This window comes from Erigeron canadensis, chromosome 8, assembly GCF_010389155.1.
Source record: "Erigeron canadensis isolate Cc75 chromosome 8, C_canadensis_v1, whole genome shotgun sequence".
In the NCBI taxonomy this organism is placed as follows: domain Eukaryota; kingdom Viridiplantae; phylum Streptophyta; class Magnoliopsida; order Asterales; family Asteraceae; genus Erigeron; species Erigeron canadensis.
Window position 1 is genome coordinate 33,888,176 of NC_057768.1, and position 16,788 is coordinate 33,904,963.

General features: G+C 33.9%; 1 long non-coding RNA gene across 1 annotated transcript; it reads right to left on the reverse strand.

The window, feature by feature from the left end:
• Positions 1-803: 803 nt before the first annotated feature.
• On the reverse strand, positions 804-16,548 carry LOC122578867. Its single transcript, XR_006320557.1, has 23 exons — positions 16,377-16,548; positions 15,685-15,940; positions 15,514-15,572; positions 15,076-15,168; positions 14,703-14,987; positions 14,525-14,612; positions 14,362-14,435; positions 13,525-13,616; positions 13,311-13,425; positions 13,085-13,217; positions 12,889-12,997; positions 12,400-12,478; positions 10,683-10,801; positions 10,057-10,140; positions 9,677-9,842; positions 9,339-9,595; positions 8,896-9,184; positions 8,522-8,657; positions 7,869-7,931; positions 5,027-5,328; positions 4,602-4,722; positions 2,881-3,562; positions 804-1,156 (listed from the first exon to the last, which is right to left on the reverse strand). It is a non-coding gene; the product is annotated as an uncharacterized LOC122578867 (long non-coding RNA).
• Positions 16,549-16,788: the final 240 nt, after the last annotated feature.

A 16,788-nucleotide genomic window follows, 5' to 3' on the forward strand; every position in this document is an offset into this window, starting at 1 on the left:
CATTTTATTGCATAATTTGTGGCAGATTAAGGTTCCTTTCAATGATACAGGAAGGCCTGGCATACTACGCCTAGCTAATTAATCTATTACAATATTGCTCATTTACATTATGCCACTTTTTTTTTTTTTAAACTGATACCATAAAGTGTAATATATTTTATATAGGTAAGTAGTTAATGCTACTTTTATTATAAAAAGCTAAAAAAAAAATATAACTTTTGTATATTGAAACCTAAAAAATACAAGTTTTTATGATTATCGATAGCCCATTTGATAGTTATTAGAAAAATCATATTAACATTTTGGTTTATCTCAATACAAGAATGCATTGATTACCCGTAATTAGCTACCAATAATATAGTTTTTCAAGTCAAGTTTGTGTTAAATGTAAATATAAAATTGACTTTTAGCTTAAGTATATTTTTGGTGGAGAATTTTTGTGGGACAATGGCAAGAATACCTTTCAGAATATTTTAACTTATATTTGAAACTTTGAAGTCAATTTATTTCGCATAGTCAGTAAATTTGGTAACCAAACGATTACCCACCACATATGCACATATTGACATTTCAGAATCACTGTTTGATGTCTTTGAGGTGTTCAATATTCTTTGTGTTTCGTTATGGTTGTAACATTTCATTTGGCATATAGTTAACAGAACAATGTTTGTCCTGCTGCCTAAAACGCCTATCGACAAAAAAAGGTTCAAGATACAAGCTATAAAAGAAGTATCATTTATTATAATAATAATTTGGGTTTTACCAATTTTACTAATCTACTTCTTAATGGTTCATACTTCATATAATATACCAATATGTTGTTTTATAATTCCTGTAACTTTTGGTTTTGATGGACAAATGTTTACTTATAGTTTTATATGCAACTAATACCAGTATGGATACAATATGGTTAAACTAGCTATATATATATATATATATATATTTTATATTAGCATATAGGGATCAACTGACGATACATCCGGCTTTTACCCACAAAGCAAGGATTCGATCCTCGGTAATCCCATTTGAGGAGAGAGAGAGAGACTGTAACGTTTTTCTTTGGATGTCTACTCAACGTTAGATGTTGCGAGACCCAAATAAGACAACCGACTACCCTGATCATCTCGGATGGTGATGAACGTAATCTGTTATTTTGCTGTACAAAAAGAAGTTTTTCATTAGCAACCACAAATCATAAAAGTTGTTAAATCAAATTTATTGTACATGCAAAAATAAACTAAAGCTTTTTCGCATGCTCAACCAATTAGCCCGTATTCATGGTACGTACATAAATGAATCCCTTTTGTAATGTTTTAAGTCGTTTTCTTTCTCTTGCAATCTCTTAATGTGGTGTCAATATGGTTAGTGGGTCGACTACTTTAAAAAGTAGAAACTTTATCATGAGGTATTGCAATGTATATAGTTGGTGATGGTATTAAGTTTGCAAGTTATCTATCTTTATTGTACGCAGTGTACTTTATATCCTTTTGAGTATGTCTTTCAATGCATTTAATAAGTTATTTAAATAAAAACTAATGCATTTGATTTTGAACTTAGATATATACTCCGTATTATATAAAGCATTTTGTGGCAAATGAGGCTAAATTGTGTCGTTCGCCATTAGAACATGCGTTAGGCAAACCTCATGTAAAGAAATTAAGAAAACTTTTGGGCGATCAAGAGAAAGATGTGTATGTACAAATCAGAACAAGACGATCAATATGATTTTTCATAAAAATAGTACTTAGTTGAGAATGATAGAGCATTGACATGTCCTATGGAGGTCCTTTTTGAAACAATTGGCAGAAGCTTTAGACGAAAAATTACTGTCTACAGAAAAACAAATGAGTTGTACGTACGAAACCATTTTGAAGAATTTTGAGAAATTTTAATAGGAGGATAACATTACTTAGAAATTTTGAGTAAAGAATACTTGCAATTTGCAAAGACTGTATTGTATGGGCTAGGTTTGTATTATGTAAAGGATTGCCATGTACTGGGCTAAATTTGTTGGACCGGAACTTTTAACATTGGAGAGGCCTCCAGCCTCCTTAATCCTTATGCTATCAGAGAGTCAAAGACGGACGTGGATGACTTTTTCTTTCTTTCAATACTTCGTAAATAAAGGGACATGATAAACTTTACCACATTTGTTAATGGATGGATTAATTTCATATGTGCCCAACTTAAACATCAAAATATCATATTTACTGCCTAAAATTAAACTAAAACTGAAAATATCATATATAATCCTATTGAAAATATCATATATAATCCTATTTAAAGTGATAATCTATTATAAATTAATCATTATAAAAAAACACCCAAGTATCATATTTACTGCCTAAAATTAAACTAAAACAGAAAATATTATATATAATCCTATTTAAAGTAAAAACCTATTAAAGATATCAAATTAAAACATTTAGACCGATTTACCATTCTATTTCACATTTTCATCCGAAGGCCAGAGCGAGCAAATCTATAATCTTGGATGAATTTAGTGCTAATGTATAGAAATCTTATAATTATAATGCCTATTTTTTTACGACAAATTTCATTAAACCAACTCAACAATTTAGTGATTAGACACTCATGCCTAGGTTTGAACCTGCAAGAAACAAAGACAGGAACCTCCCAGAGGCAAAGCCAAAGTGAGACATATTTTTAACACCACCTTAAAATTTTTAATTATTTATTTAGATTTATCAATTTGACATGTTACCAACATATAAAGTAAAGCTATCCATGTATAAACCTACATCATTTTAACGTTCATTATAAATTCACCTTTCTCGGGCACGCCTTCATATATTCTTCGTTGAAACAATAAGATATTGGTCATTTCAAAAGAGAGCATGAAATAAAAGAGTAGCTTACATACGTTAGCCGACGAAATTAGCATTCTTCCACTTCAAAAGCTAATGCAACCATAAGCCCAACCCGGAAGGTGTGTATGGCACTATATCACATGCTCACAAAATAATCATATCATAACTTAGGATGCATCCATACGCCTCCCCATATATTCATAAAGGCTCTCCTACGAGCATAATCAAATATCACATAACAAAGATAAAGACGTTGTGGACTGATCACACCGCCACGGGTAGTGTCATGTCAATGGTCGCCACAATGACATGCATGTGGAGGGTAGTTGACTCGGTATACCTATACTGGGTCTACAACTATATGGTTTACAATTGTACAAGTTCCCAAAAATCCAACTTTATACCACAAGTATTTTTAAATGCACATGGATCCTGTCCTTGGGATTTAGCCCAACTGGACATTTAATGCCTCTTATGTCTTTCAGCCAAATGTTGGTCACGGGTTCAAAACCTTTGAAAGGCATATTGGGAAGTCTTTGCCAATGAGGTGGAGCATGGGGGTTTTCTCTAGCATTAGCTAGTTTTCTCCAGAACAGGTAATGGGACTTCCACCGCCAGTCATGCCCTTGGATTGACTATGCTGGTGACATGGTCAATCTCTACCGGACGATGAAGAGGCATGCCGCTGAGTCTAATCACCATTGCCGTTCAAAAAACAATGCACATGGATCCTAAGATCAGATAAACCAAATGTCAAAGACACAGATAAGCTATCGAAGTTTCTCAAAGTATATTTCAAGAAGAATTTTCTAAAATCAATGTTCCGTAATTCAACAAATTCACAATATAACATTTTTGCTCATGCAAAGAGTATTAAATAATGGAGGCACATGTATTTCAGTAAGAGGAAAGATATATTAAATGAATCATATCATAGTAAAGTTCAAAGGAGAAGTACGGACATCCGGACCTGGACTAATATCTAAGGTAGTGAGGTTCAAAAGATCCATCACAATTCTCAGCGCAATCTACATCAACAACTTAATCAAATTTAGAATTTACTATAACTATCCTAATTATTTCCTAATGCCCCAAATTCCATTCTCTAATATAGCTTAAAAATGAATCTTGTATTCACTAGTTTCATTTTAGCCAGTGAGCCAAATCTAGGACCTGTCATTGTTATAGTTATAATAACTATTTATACTTGTATCGAAATGTATACAAATTCAGTAAGTTGTTAGATACATATGGGTACAGCGGCATTTAAGCTAGTTAGGAGGTAAATTTCACAGCCAGTCTCATATATATTAGTATACACGACATATCCAAAACTTTATAAAATAGGTAAAAATGATAATGATCCAAGTTTTTATATAAAAAATGGTTTATTTTAACAAGACTCTATAAAAGCGTGAGTGGTATATAGAAATTTAGACTAACTGAAAGAAGACCAGTACAAAAAAATTCCATCTTTTATTGAAACCATGGGCTGTTTTTGCTCATGAAGTACTATAAGAGCTAAAAACACGGCATTTCTTAGATTATTATATACATATCAGCAGCTAAATAAGTTTGTCAAGAACATATGCCAGCATTGTTTATAATAAATTCAACTTGTAGTATGACTCAAGATATACACCTAAGTGTTGTTCAAATCGATATTTAGTCAGTGACTACTATACCTGATGGTGCTCCATACGTAGCTAAGAGATTAGAAATCACAAGTTAAATATTATTTAGAAATTCATAGTTTCAAATTTCATGTACCATATAATTGTAGGCGTTTCAGACGCTGATAAAAAGTTTCATGCGCTCGCCTTCTTTATCCACATTGTACCCGTTAGCTATTATTTTGACCCATACTTGACAATCCTCGACTCAGGCTCAACTGGCATTAACAATATCATGATATAGTAAGCCTAAAATTATTATACATATTACTATCAGTTTAACCTCCCTTAATACTAGCTAACTAGTTATCACAGAACTCGTTAAACTCTGCTTCCTCAACTAATGTAATAACAAGGAACTGATCTGTGGCTTATTCTAAACCCGAAACTATGATTTTGTAACCATTAACGGTAATGTCCCGTGCTATTCTATGCTACGAAAATCTGACATGTGATTAAACAAAGTAATACTGAGACTAGTAAGAACACGTGATTAATATACAAGAACGAGTTTAGTTATACCTCCAATGGTGATATCAATCCTAGCAAGATGACACCCTCCTTGTTAACTCTTAAATCCGATGATTAAACCCACTTCTCGCCTATGACTCCTGCTGTTTTCTATGCCTTCTCCTCTGACCTTGATTTAGAGTGGAATGGTAAATAACCGAATGAAAGTCACCAGGTATATATTCAGCAGGTATTAGTGTACAATTATGATTCTATTTCCTCACACGTAAGAAGATTTTAAATCAAAGCTCCTGCTAAACACCACGTTTCTTACTACTGATCACCCCTTCCTCTCTGTTTCCACCAATTGAGAGCTGTGATTTTATAATTGTTATATCACTTATGCCACATTGTTTTTATAGAAAAATGTCAATCATAATATAGATCCACCGCATATGCATACTGATACTACTATGCAAACTATAGGAGAGAGAATGTTAAGCAAATTGATGCACACTGAAAAATCATGAAAGGACGGTGTATTTATACCTGTATGGCTTTTTTTAAGGGTAATTTTGTAAAGTGAGAAAAGGAAAATTGTAATTCAGTTTTCGCGTTTTGCTGCAGTAAGGTGTGAGCTGCTTTTCCATAATGGCATTTTGAGATCAAATACACGCAAATTATTGATTTTTATTGATGTTTAGCCAAACACTCAAAACAGATTATCACCTAGAAAAAGCAACCCCAAACACCCTCTAAGTCAGACCCCCTTTTTAATTACTGGCTATGTTTATTTTTTTACATCAGTTATTTTATAAATACTAACACTATATTAGATTCTATAAAATAACGGGTTACTATAATGGTGTTCAGAGTTACCATACCAAAAGAAGTTCCTCCTGATGGCTTCAAGAGTGTGAAGTACCTTTGTCGGAGCTTTGAAAAGAGAGAAGTAAACAGGTAAGCTATCCAATACATATTTCAAAATGATGATTGTGCCCCCAAAAGAGAGTTTACATGCCTTCCAGCATGATAAATGTTCATGTCACCCCCACAATTAAGCCTAAGTAGATGAAACAGTGTACCTGTTTAAAGTCTGAGGCTTGAGGTACAGCTTGAATACATGATTGATGAACCCCGACAACATTTACGCTTGATTTATTTAAATTCATCTTAAGACCAAATGTCCAAATGCAAAGAAAAAAGATGTTGCGGGTCTGTGGATATTAGTGATTCCTGTTTCCTACCATCTTCCCACAAGTAGCACATCGTCAGCAAAGAGAAGGTGAGAAAGGTTTGACCCATTTGAGGGTAACTCTAGGCCGGCAAACTTCTCTATTAAAATATTAATCATTGATGAAACTGATTCCATGACAAGAATGAATCAGAATATGGTGACAATGGGCCTCTTTGTCTTATGCCTCTCGAACAAATTCATTTGTCGATGAACCGCCAACAAGGACTGATGTGCGAGTGCATTAAAGAATAAAGAATACCTCGAATCCAAAGACGCATCTATAAGAAATGCCATTATTATTCCAAGATGAGTGACCCTTAACTGAGACAGCATGCGAGGACTTCAGAAATAACTTTTCGGATGCACCCAATGAGAAAAATGGGTCGAACGTCATCTAGGGTGGTGGATGGTTTTGCATTTTTCGGGTCGGAGATCACAAAACATGACTCACAGCTGGACGGATTTGTCGTGTATACAATGGCATCTTTAACCTCTTGTAGAGAAAATGCAGCAGGATAGTTGGAGAGTTTTGATGCCGAAACATCTCATCTTTAACCTCAGATTTAATATGCGTGAAATCTCTACACCATATATTCTCAATTAGCAGACCTCCAAGTTGTAAAATTGAAGCCCACCAAGGATGAGTGTTTTCGTCACCTATCTGGGTCAACTTATACCTCGACTTTTGCCTTTCATCTGAGAGCTTCGAGCTTTTTATCTTTAAGTTATTAAAGTATTGTAACTGCCATCTATAGTTTTATACTTCTAGTCATGTAATGCATTAACATTAATTTCGCTCTAGATTGATAAACTCAAAGACAACCACTAGAACCACGAAGATAATATGTTTTTAGTTGCACAAGATCCACAAAACCCTGAAAGTCTTCTTCCAACCTAATTCGCGCTTGCACTGTAGCACTGTGATATCGAAGCTTTTTCCTTGCCTAAAAGGTGTAGGGAAACTTTTTTTTGATCAAATACCCCAAATTCAAAGAAACTGATAAATGTACGTTACAACATAACTAACATGCAAACTAAGAAAAAGCTCATCGATATGTTGTAAGATACCCCATATAGAACTCAACACAGAACAGCATATAGGGGACAGAGAGGAAGACAGAAGGGTACATGAAGAACAAATGGATCTCACACCCTGGGCTTCATATATATTTGAGCTGTAAATGTGAAAGAACCAGCACGTTGGATTGTTTGACATGAATTATAACCTCTGCGCTTACCAATGGACTCCACTTGTGCTTTGTTTCTAACAAGACTAAGATTAAAAATAGCTAAGAACCAAATGTGCCAAATAAGTTGAAAGTCACATAAACAGCATCTTTGGAACAAAAACTGGGGCTGAAAACACGTCGAGCTTGAGCAAACCACCTTTGGTTAAACCCAAACTCCATGAATTACCTAGACAAACCCTCATATTGGCTATATTAAGACTAAGCCACATCTCTAGTCAATTAGTCATATATGAGTGTCTGCCATCAGCTCCTATAAGCTTAAGCTTTTGGGCTCTTCAAGTGGGCTAGTATAAAATTAATACATTCATATAACTTTATAGGAGCGCCTTCCTCACACGAGAATAAAGTAAATATCAGAACCTTTACCTGATCTTCACGCTCACACATTCCATAATTGAATGTTAGGGCACAGTCGTGATCCAAGTACCTTTATTTGAGCGTTGTAACATTCCTTTATCGGTCTCCATACAAAAGGTGTACTCCCAAAAGTCTGAGAATAAAATAACACCTTGTCATTAACTACTATACAGGACGTATATGTAAACTTCAAAAATGTCGTTACCAGTAGCAATATATGAGTTGATAAATAAGCTATGTACTATAATCTCTAACTTCCAGACTTTTGCAGTTGTAACATTCAAAGCATACACAATTTTTGTATCAAAAAATGAAAACTCAGGCAAAATTGCAATCTTCAGCACAAAAACAAAACTACTAATAACCAATACAAAATTCTGGTATCGAATCACCAGGCCAACCAAAACCCAACCAAGTTGAAGCTTTATAACAACCCAAATATGCAGTGCACCCTCTTTGAAATTTTGTGTTCACAAACGCAAGTAATATTTTAATTACTTTTTTGGAATCATGCACATATAAAATAAGATAATTCAATTATAAAACTAAGATACATAGAGGAAAATTGTTCACATGTCAACCTAACCATTTTACAACTAAATTTCTAATTTTGACTGTTACTTAACTCATTTGACTCACCTGAACTATTCAGGATTTATTTCTATCACATATTTACAAAAACTTTACAATTATACAATTAACATAAGAGGTTTCACCACATACCTTTGAGCAATGCAAAGTATTGCTTAATGCTGAGATTTTAATGTCTTACATGACTTGATGAAAAGTTCAAGCTGAGATTTCAACGCTGGCATTTCAAGTTGCTACTCTTTTTAGAGGATTAACAATGTTTTTCTGTCTGAAAAAAACACATAATGGCTTAACTTTTAAGCCTGTCACATACACTATAAATCATAGAAAGTTCAAGTTGGTAAGTTTGAGTGTTTTCAATGCAATAGCGCATGATACATGATATCCAGAATAGGTGATTTCATGACTAAGTGCACGTAAAGAAATAATTGTTAGAGACTGTAATTCAGGACCGCACTAAAAATCACAAGCATCAAATAAAAATGAAACAACTTTTGTGATATTACCTAGTTTATTCCTCCTGGAAGATAAGGCATCGGTAACTTCTGGGTTAACACGGACAGCTCTCTTGTAACACACTAACACATACTATACAGCATTGTCTGGCTTATTCATGTCCTGCACATTGGGTTTCTTTCAAAATAAAAGTTAACAGATCATGATATCAACCTTTTGCTCCAAATGGACAAGCCAACCCATCTTTATTGTGCTCCTTTCACCATGACCCGGCAGCCAAGCTTTTAGGCTGTTATATGTAGTCACCCACACGTGATACTTAGTGTAGAAAGCATACATCTGCGTGTAAAGAAAAAAGAAACTATCCGACATGAGACCCTAATTCAGTCAACTAGATAGGGTCACAAGTCGAGTGAAAATAGATCACAAGTGGAGTGAAAATCATTCCCTCGACCATAAAAGCAAATCTTTAAACTGATGATTTTCTTCTTACATATCAATGATGTTCCACAGGGTTCAGGTTTCCTTCAAGGATCCAACAAGGAATCTTGGTCACAGATTAGATGGGTTGGCTTATAGATCAGTAGGCCATTGCAGTTAATGAGCCCACTTTGTGGAGTGGAGAGCTATATCCTAATTAATGTTGCATCTATCTATTTATCTGCTATTTGACAATTATAAATTAATTGCAAAAAATATCATACATACTACAAATTTTTAAGCATCGGGACAGCCGGAAGAGTGGAAGACCTATCAAGACATTCATACCCATAAATACAATAGACTTGAGAAAAAAACAAATTGAAGGGAAAATAGATGGTGAGCACAGACCTGATATGAAATGTGGCTGAGACTTGTGAGACAGGACCAAAGAAAAGCACTACTTTGGAGTTGGGTTAAGAAAACTTCTCGTGATCAATACAAATCAATGCATCCAGAACAAACAGGGCCGTTACCTTTACCAGATTTACTACCTTGAGTTGCATCTATAATGGGCCTACACCAGTGAAATTATAGAACAATGAGCTTAGATGCTATTACGTGATGACATAAATCCGAAACATAAAAACTATTATATCTAATAAAGACGGTGTATCTATATCTATGCAAGAGTATACATAAATGTGAAACACGATTAATCTACAAAAACTGGTTTTTACCACAGCAATATACAACATCCTAGAACGTAAACACAAATAGTAGGGGATTACCAAAATCTAATATTGATAAAGCTTTTCTTATAATAGATAAGTTTGCAAGTGCCAACTCAGCCTGATCCTGGTCAATCTGAAGAACTGGAAAAAATGCAGCCTTCGTTATTCGTAAAAAAAATTCCAGTCATTCAAAAATGTGAAAAGTGTTCCAAGAGTTTAAAGTACCCTCCAATGTTTCTATCTCAAATGCCAATTGGCGTTTAAGTGTAATAGTAATAATCATGTAGGACTTTATAATAACACACAATTCATTATCTCCATACCTTCTACAATGTAGAGCATCAATCCAGAGAGAAAGAGAAGAATGATGCACTAGAACAATTTTTCAGATCGATTTAAATAGCAAACCATTCTCCCTATAATGCTATATTAATGCTATGACTTGAGCTGTAAAACGTGCATCATAATAGTATCATCCAGTAATTTAGATAGGCTAAAATTTACCACTTCTACTGCTAAGTATTCATCTAATAGAGTATGCCTTTGGTTTGACATCTTTCTATATGACTAAAGGATAAGAAACATTAGTGGTAAATTCAAGTGCAATTAATTGGTAGCATAAGAGAATATGCAATCTACATTAGCCAAATAAACAAATGGCCACACCTTAGAAAGTTTATTACCATCTTTGCTGAAAGAGCATTGCTAGAAATGCCTTAAACTGTGTCATACTGTCATGATTGATGAGGTCACGAGCATCGTGTCACCAATTCTTCATACAGCTTCAATGAGTTCAAAAGGCCTGTACATTTGCTATAAAGGCCAATATAATGATGGAAGAAACAGAAACATAAAAAGAACAAAAGATGTAAAAAAGCAATAAGCAGATTCCATGATTGTATGCGTGGAAAATTTATTATGATTTTGATACAGTCTAGCTTTTTAGCTAATTTTATATGATATCAAACAGCCCATTTCGAAATCACACAAGGTAGTCATTGAAGACTTTAGTAACATATGCTACCCCAATTATAAAAATGTCAAAATCACACAAGGTAAACAAAAGCAAATGCAAATGCAAATGCAATCCCTGCCACAAGAACAACTTACATATACACAATCAACCCTCGAGTACAAGCCTCAAAGTACAAGAAAAGTTGATGTAGATGTTTAGGTGCTCTAGTATGGGAATACAAAAGCAATTGAACACCTCAAAAACATACGTAACCCCATTAATAAAAATGCCAAAACCACGTAAAGTAGGAGAAGTCAATAGCTAAAGCAGCCTCCACTAAAAGAACCTACAAACACACGATCAACGGTCAAGTACAAGCCTCAAAGTACAAGAGAAGCTGAAACAACTATCCGGGTGTTCTAATAGTGCCGAATACAAAAGCAATTGAACAACTCAAAAACCTATGCAACGCCGTTATTAAAAAAAACATAAAAAACCACATTAAATAGGGGAAGTCAAAAGCTAAAGCAATCTCCATTACAAAAACCCCAAACACACGATCAACGGTCAAGTACAAGCCTCAAAATACAAGAGAAGTTGAAACAAGTGTTAGGGTATCAAGTAGTGGATGGAAAATACAAAAGCAACTGAAAACATTATGTACATATGTAAACCCAATTCCCACTAGCAAAATATCAAAACCACATATAGTTAGCGGAACTTATAATCAGGAGCAAAACCCACTACAACAACAATCTAGATACACACGATCGACCCTCAAGAACAAGCCTCAAAGTATAAGAGAAATCAAAACGAGTGTTTAATTGTTTTCTAGTTAAAAAACGACAAAAGTGATAGGAACTTTTCAAAAATATATCTTATTTTTTAAGATATCAAATTACTAAAAGTGGGGAGACTCGAAAGCTAAAGCAATACCCACTACAAAAACAACCTAGATACACACGATGAACTTTCGAGCACGAACCTCAAAGTACAAGAGAAGTAGAAACAAGTGTTTAAGTAGTTGAGAATTGCAAAAGCGATTGAAAACTTTAAAACAAAAATGCAACCCCAAATGTCATAACAGACGAAGATATGGCAAGTCACTAGCAAGTAAAACCAACAAAAACGTTTACAGGAAGACCCCTTAAGAAATAAAATAAGACTTGCCAAAATAACGTTTATTCTTATCTATTAGATACATAGTAAAACTTAGTAAATATGGAGCATAAGACGGTAACAATTCGTACAAAAAAATATCCAAACAAACATTTAAGTGGGGATCAGTCATGTTAAGTAGATGATTACCAAGATTATTATCATGTTAAACCTATTTGGAATAACCAGCAAGATTTCAAAATTACTTAATATCCAATTGGCATACAAATATACTAGTAACGATCATGTAGGAGTTGAGAATAACACACAATTCATTATCTCCATACCTTCTACAGATCCAAATCTCCACTCTCTTGCTCATCCATCAACAATGATTTCCGAACAGTAGTAGGGTCGTCTGGAAGACTGGAAGTAGCTTAGAAATAATGTGTATTGTCTACAATTTGAATAGATTACAAAACTCGGCCTTAATACAAAATATCGTAAGCAGAAAGGAAGAAGAATTTCAATACTAATTATACTGTCCTCTCAATGCTTTTGATGTTTCATGTCTCAGGATTACCATCATAGTCATATACAAGATAGAATGGCATTTACCAATTGACAGTTGCTTTGTCATTATAACATCAAGACATAACAGTGACAGATTTCAACCCACTCGGGCCAACAAACCTCTCATCATGTACTTTAGTCATGTTTGTGATAGAACCTTAAGATTTAAATATATATATATATCATAAGCAGCACCTTGAGATATAAACAGGAAAATCACATGAATATTATGCTATTTACAGTATGTAGAAAAATTAAAATACCTGAGCAGCATCATCTTAAGCGAATAAAATGACGAGATACGATGTATAGCATCAATCCAGAGAGAGAGAAGGATGACGGCATCAGGAATAGCCTTCTCGAAGCTGAAATCTGATCAACAGATCATATCAATTAGTTGTTAATTCAGACAACAGTGTCAGCCAAATAAATTATATCAAATGAATATTGTTAACATACAGAGTTGTTCAGCCTGCTCTTAAGGTCCTTGTTGTTTTATATGCCCATCGAAGTAACTGCTGAATGGTACTTCCTACTTCAATGAGTTCAGCTTCACTGCCAAATTCAGCCGTGGATTGTCAAAATTGCACTTCTGAAAAAACACAAAAGCAGGGGATACTCGGATAATAAAAGGGGACACAAGTCAAAGTCAACATATATAAAACATTAAAACCAAATAAGTTACCTGCCTAAGTGTGTCTTGGTATGCATTTAGGTAAATCAACCAATCACCACCTTCTATGAAGTAATTGACCACCTCCTTTTTCTTGAGTTGATGAGTTCCCAAGTATATCAGCAGTCTATCAAAAGGATTTAAACATACAATGACAGTTAAAAGAGTAAAAGACACAAGATTTTAGATAAAAATTAGAATAATAACTCAGTGCTTAGTTGCTTACCACTGGTCCAACTTTGTGTGAGAAAGAACCTCTGAATACTTCATTGTTGCATCTGGAGATCTAAACTGAACTATTTAAAGCAAGTCTAACACCTGCCCTCAAAACCCAATGGATTATATTAAACTAAAAAATATCACTAATAGATAAAGCTAACACATATCAGCAGTAACTTGACCAAACAGATGAGCTATAATGTTGTGACACACATCTCAATGGCTGGATGATGTCACATTTAAGAGCAAAAAGCTTCAACAACCAATCCCTCTAAGTGACAAGGAAAAAGCTTACTTTGATCTAAGTATTAAACAAAAATAGAAAGAAACAAGAAATTTCTTTATTTTCTCTTTTTTGGGGTGGGTGGGGGGAGGGATGATTGCTAAATGCTAAGTATTTTGATTTGCCACCATAAAACCATGATAGCAACAATAAATCTGCATCATGAAGTGCATCAGCCCACAGATACACCTCCACATGGATATTACTATTACTGACGGCATAGATTAATCTTAAATTCTTAACTAATCATAAACTCCATGATTTTTAGAAGATAACACTTTCCTTTTGAATAAAAAAGTGTGTAAAATGAATCTTTGTAGAGACCATCTGACATGCATAGTTGCTTTCTCCAGCAAACATCACATATGAACAATGAAACAATACAAAGATAGATCCAAAGACTTAAGTCAATATTGGTCAGAGATAGAGGGACGACGTTCTAGTGTTCTACTAACAATTCAGATTTCTGCATACATTTAATTATTATCTAAAGCAGTGAAATTTAAGAGTGAACTTCATAATTTAGCAGCAACTAGCACACAGAGGTATTCAAATTCAAACCTGATGCAGATAGCTATATAAAGTGGCTGAGTGTTATTTCTTTTTGGTGGTGCAGCACCAATGTTATCCAAATGCTGTTGCAATGTCAATGCTAAACGAGTCAGTTGTACAATCGTGGAGATAAATATCCATCAAATATAGGATACTGGAGGATAGCTCGTACCTTTAGAAAAAATTGATATTTTTTGTACCTTAAGTAGATCAATGGTAGGGCCACTTGTGAGTGGATCTAAACATAATTCATAAAGCAGCTGCAGGAGAACACAACTTGTCTTTATAAGTAACAAAAGACGTAGAGTGTTAAAAACCAAGATATATCTATATATAGCTGAAATAACAACCTGAAATCCAAACTCATGAAGCATTGAATTAATAGTAAGCTTCGGTAGCATTTCCAGAGTAATAAGGATAACCTTCAAACAGCTGATACCACAGATATAATTAAAATAACATAAAATATATAAGACACAATGAAGTTGAAAATTAATCCAACGCTTTTATTAGAAAAATGTGAGTAATTAGATTTTTGGCTGTAACACCGTTCTTTCTAGAGGAGAATCAAGATCAAATCTCAGCAGGAAATGTGTTATGTTAGGGGCTGGGGGACTAATGTTATCAATGAGAAGCTGCAAAGTGGAAAAAAGGAATTTAGTTTATATTATATTTCCATCTAATCGGGAATAAAAAGAAACAAGGCAAGGACAAAATACTAACTTGCATTATAAGCACACCCGGATCATCAGAGCTGTTATCTATAACTTGAAATCCTTCAGATCTCAGCTCAAGACAAGCAACATAATCATCAACCTAAAGACCAGCAGGGTTGGATTTAAATAATAAAAGTTCAAACCCAACCATGCAGAACTATTACATGCAAAGAACAAGGTCACTTTTCAGTCATAACCAATTACCCAATCTCTCCAACCCACCAACTTTGCCATGTCTGAAGGTATAAAAAAAGTAAAAGATAGAATGCTTCTAGGTGTTCATCTAATAGAGAATACTTTTTGTTTGACATCTAGTTATGTGACTAGAGGCTAAGAAACATTAGTGGTGAATTCAACTGCCAATATCGTGATAATATCATCCGCTTATTTAAGTAGGCCAAAATCTACAACTTCTGCTTCTAAGTGTTCATCTAATAGAGAATACCTTTTGTTTGACATCTTGTTATATGAATGGAGGCTAAGAAACATTAGTGGTGAATTCAACTGCCAATAATTGGAATAGTTACTTACAACATTACAGCTCTTCGTAGTATAAATGACATGCAGCTGACATTTGACATGTTTAGCTGAAAGAGAATCACTATAAATGCCTTACACTGTGTGACGACTGATGATGTCACGAACATCACGTCACCAATTCTTCGTATAGCTTCAATGAGTCCACAAGGCCTGTACAATTGCTATAAAGATCAATACAATGATGGAAGAAGCAGAAAGATGAAAAAAACTAATAGATGTAAAAAAGCAATCAGCAGACTCCCAATTTGTATGCGTGGAACACATTTTTCAGGCAACACCATGTTTCCCGTCCTGTATTTTCTGGACCATCATTACGAAGAGACTGCTGCACTCTTATAGAGACCTCGCATTAAGAAAAATCAGTAACCAGTTACTAACTAGACAAATGAAAAATCCTTAGGTGTGTTACATAATATCAAAGTCCAATTCTAGTATAACTTTTAAAAACATTTATTAATATAGCAAGACAGGCACTTTATTAATATATTATTAAAAACAACTTTTATATAATAATATATTAAATATATTATTATGTATATAGTAATACTTGCTAAATACGGAGCATAAGAAAGTAACAATTCCTACCGAAGAAATATCGAAATAGATGATTATACCAAGATTACTATCATGTTAAACCTAATTGGAATGATCAACAATATTTCAAAAATTCTTTACAAAAACTAATAATATCTTAAAAAGTGGAGTTAAATAAAGAAATAATCATACAGATGTTGTAAAATAACAAATTAATAGAGATAGCGAGCGGACCTGATGATTGTCGACTGTATCATGATTGATTCTTGAACTTAAGATGTATTATACTATTATAGAATAGAATAATAATATATGTGTGTGTGTATAACAAGAAAGGAAACAAGAATCGACGAAATAATAAGTCGCCGATGTAATTAGGGTTTGGGGCTAAAAAGTTGAGATTGAGAATGAAATATGTGGATCTGGTGGATGTGTGATTTAATGATCGTTTGAAGTACGCGGGAATGTTATGGCGGTTTAGGGATACTGCGTTCGAAATAAGCAGACGAGTTTATATTTTTATTTTTTATTTTTTCTGAAAGGCAAAAATAAAGCATACGCGTTTGATTAAATTATTTTTAACCTTGTCTTTAAATTTTTCAAATTAAAATTTTAAAACCAAAAAATATATAAAAATATATATAAT